We start from the raw sequence: 4,583 nt of genomic DNA on the forward strand, positions 1-4,583 counted from the left end.
CTAGGGATCAACAAACCCTCATGCAAGTTGATTAAGCAAGATAAAAAAACTTAAACAAAGACGACCTAGTGTATGTGTGTCATTAAGTAGAACGGTACTACAATGGATAAGTAAAACATGTATAGTGACCATGGAATTTTAACTTGATATTTATGATTTAAATGATTATACAAACGGTTATATCTTAACAATGAATTTCACTAAAATTTCCTTGGGGAAGGAAGAATATATGATGAGAGATTAAGCCTCAAGATGATGAGGCTCATTTGAAATTTAACGATGTACTTAGATGAGTATACCTACAATGTAAATGGTAAAGTTCCTAATAGAAAGAACAAGAAATTATTATGACATGACACTAATAGTACTGATGAGATAAAATAGATCCTAGAGGGATGTTGAATAATCTTAATTCATAGTTAGTATCCATTGTTCATATAAGTAAATGAATTTAATTCATTATAAGAATGCTTAAATCATATTGTTGTTCTATATTTCATAAGTATTGAGATGATTCTCATATTAATGACGTTTCATAATGTGATGGTATGTGGTAAATGGATATAGTTCTGATGAGAGGTTAATGATGTATATGTGGTGCTTATTTATTTATTTGTTATGATAATGATGTTGAATGCTCATGATGGATATGATATGCATAGAGATCATGATGTTATGATATGATGTATATTGACATGTGGTTCATTTATTATGTAATGTTATGATATATCTTTGATGCAAATATGTTGATGTTATAACTTATGAGGGTATTTTATGATGTGAAGCATGTGGTAATTACATGTAGATTTTACGACATGTAAGAGCATGTAGTTCTTTACTATTTAGAATGTTGTGATAACAATGATGTTATGTTATCAGGATGACATGCAAGAGTGGACATATGGATTATTTTCTTTGATAGTATGATTATAACTAATTCATTGGTTGCATGTTGAGGTGTGGTGACTGACATGAACTCCACAAATGGGGCGAAAGGGCTGGTTTATTTGATGATCTCGTGGGAGCCCATACCTGCGAGGGAGAATATGTAACACCATATGGGTTGGGGAAAAACTCAATCAATAGTACATATATCAGTGGTTCCTTTGTATTGTAAAGCTCTTGATGGATAACTATTGAGGGGTTATGGGACCATCTTGAGAAGACCATGTGTTTGATATTGTAGGCCAAGTGCCTGATCTTGGATTGGGATGCTGAATTCTGGTGGGGGTGTAAGGTATTTGATGCCTCAGGTTGCGCACCTTAGTAATTGTGGAGGGAGTAGGTCGTTCTTGCAAGATGCACTGAGTCATTGAGTATTGGAACCAGATGCCTGCCTTGGGGTAGATGAGGTCTAAGTCTTAGCGCGAGCCTTGGGGCTAGCCATAGGCTATGGTATAGACCAATGAGGATTATGCATGGTTCCGAAAGTGGGAAAAAGGTCAAAGGTTCGTTGGGATTTCCCAGGTGTTGTAGAAACTTTTGATGCCTATTGGTTATACGAGTTTAGTAGAGGGTGGGGGGCAAACGTGAAGTAATAAATAACTAAATAAAATAAAATGTTAAATTATTCAACTTAACTTCAAGATGAAGTTCCTTAAAGAGGGGGAGTATGTAATGCCCCTAATAATAATAAAAATAATAATATTAAATAAATAAAATAATATAATATTAAAATATAAGTAAATAAATAATATACAATAAAGAAAAGATAATAATAATAAATAAATAGTAAATAATGAATAAAAGGTAATAATAGTAAATAAATAATAAATAATGAAGAGAATATAATAATAATAAATAAATAAAATAGTAAATAACAAATTAGAGTTCTAAATAGCTATATATAAAAATAAACTATAAAAATATTAAGAATAAGTAAAGTTAACAAAAATTAAAAAGGAATAAAATAAGAAAGAATTAAATTAAAAGAAATATGAAATTAAGTAAAATTTAATATAATGAAATAAAAGTTGCATGTTGATATATGGAATGTGTGCATGCGGACCCCTTTCCATGTTTTGGTCTATTTAATAGACGATGAGGAGGATGATATTAATTCATTCCTTCATCCATTCTCTTGGGAGAAAAGTGTTGCGAGACAAAGGATTCCTTGGCAGTAGTATGTTGATTGAGGGCACAAGGGTGGCCAGTTGTAGAAAGATTATGTGCAATTGAACATATGGTTGGGTGGAGATTCATCCCCAAAATATTTTTTGCAGTTAGCAAAATTCAAAGAGCATTCAACTCATCTGCTTGGGATAGCTCAATTAGCGATGGTCGTGGAAATGAAGTCTCACCGAACCAGAAGTCTTGGGTTCAAAATATTATGCTATTTCCCCCACCCGATCGGGGTGAGAAGTTGGACATGATGAAGATGTATTCCTACCAAGCTTACAAAAAAAAAGCATTCAACTCCAAAAACACATGTAAGAAACATCATCGCTACAAGTTGTCTCTACTCATATTTTTCGAAAATTCTATGTTAAATAGTTGAATAGTTGGGTGTTGATTATTAATCATATAAATTGATGTAATTGTTTGTATATTTTAGATCGGGGTTGTTACAAACCCAAAGAAATGAAGTTGATTTTCAACAAAAGTTACAATAATAAGATGCGACCTTTGGATAGTAAGATGCCTTGGGTATCATCCGCAAAATGGCGGGAAATATCTAGCGGGTTTTCTCAAAATGCACTTCATCAATTAAATTAATTATATTAAAAAAAATGATAGAATAAATCCCCTCTCCCATTGACGTCACTACCATGGTTAGGTTCTCCCTAAAATTGTTTATAGCTCTAGCTATTAGCATCAACATCTAAAGCATGGATGGCATCAAGAACCAAGTCTTGTCTAAATCATTAGAGGATACCGAAAGATGTTACAAAATATTGATAATATTAAAATTATTATTACATCTAAATTTTAAAAAAAAAGGTGGTTTGATAAAGGGTTAGAAAATAGTATAAAGCTAATATAATACAAGGACATGGTCAACTGTGATCTAGAAGATCAAAAGTATCTCATTTTTTTACTAACACTAAGACAATCAACATTGCTAAAATACAAACCATCTCTCATGGGATACATAGAGAAATTGGGTGTTGGATGATTCCCAAAACATTGTAGGATGTTATAATTTGTCATCTTTGTGACACTAAGAGGGTTGAAGATGAAAAGCACCTTCTATAGCGCATTACCAACACCCAAACTAGAACTCAATTTCAATATATTTATGACAATAATGCTTCTCTTAACGTTTTTTTAACATAATAAATAAAATTTTAAAGTCATCTAAGTAATCTTTTAAGTGCATTGATATTATAATGTTCTTTACATCTTGTTATCCCCCACAATGTCCCAGGCTGATCAAGAAATCGACGGAGGTAACCACAGACCAAGATATCAGTTTGGTAGCTAGCCCTACCAAACCAGATAGGGCTCTCTCTATGGAATCACAGCCAAGAGATAGCTAGATGATAAATGATTTTCAGCTAGATAACGAACCTTAGGTAGGTTTTGGACAATTTAGGGTTTTTTTGCTGGATAAGGGACAAAAACCGGTAGCTAGGTTAGAGGGAGCTAGGTCTAGGCTTTGAGAATCAGATTTGTAGAGATGTAATGGGGCAAGGTAGGCACACACTTTAGCACTTTAGGGTTTTCATTGTGTATATGGGAGATAGGTAGGGTTTCTAAACAAGCATGAATCTCATGAATTCGTTTATATCAGAAGAAAAATGAACAATAATGTGAAAGCTTCTCCAAAACAAAGCATTACATGAATGAATTATGTCTATTATCTTAGGAAATGTTGACGGTGTTGGGCTCGCCAATATGTCAGGGGATCTCCTAGGTAAGAAGTCCCAATTAGACCTCAGACCATTTGGTGTAGGAGTCCCAGTAGTGGGTCGTACGGTAATGCCTTGACCGCGATTTTGCATAGAGTCAAGTAAGATAACTCTATTGGTAGCAAGTGTGTGACAACTGCAATGAGTCAAAGAAGGTACATGAGAGGTTCTAACACATGGGGGTTGAGATGAGTGCGCCCCTTGGAAACCTGTGATAGCACGCAATTAAGAAGGGAACACACGAGCAAAGATGCATCACAACATGGAAGGAAAGTTAGCTAGCAATCCAAAGTGATGGTTAAACCAACAAGACATTTCAAAAGGATTCATACATACATACACAGATAGCTATACATGCATGCGTAATTAAACAGATACATATATCATTTAGAGTAAACCAGATAGCATAAAAATACAATACAACATATGCATGAAATGTGTTGGCTCTTGTTCTATTAAGAAGTGTAAGTTTCAGTCATACAATACATCCATGTCCAACCACTAGTTCTGACAACGGAACGTTACAGAAACAACCACTTGCTCCTCCAAAGAGATGTACTAGCTCTGCACAGTGGAGAAGTCGAGGCTCATTACAATATTTTCCAAGCTCTCTCCAAGATAGGCTTATCGGAAGCATGGCTGACCAAAAGCCTTTACAATGAGTCACGAGGGACTATTTATAGCAAAGGGTGGGGTGACCCTTTACATTCCCCTTTGTGACAGTTCATCTAC

The sequence above is a fragment of the Pinus tabuliformis genome, chromosome 8, assembly GCF_031772625.1.
Source record: "Pinus tabuliformis cultivar Carrire ecotype Pingquan chromosome 8, CPIR1, whole genome shotgun sequence".
Taxonomy (NCBI): domain Eukaryota; kingdom Viridiplantae; phylum Streptophyta; class Pinopsida; order Pinales; family Pinaceae; genus Pinus; species Pinus tabuliformis.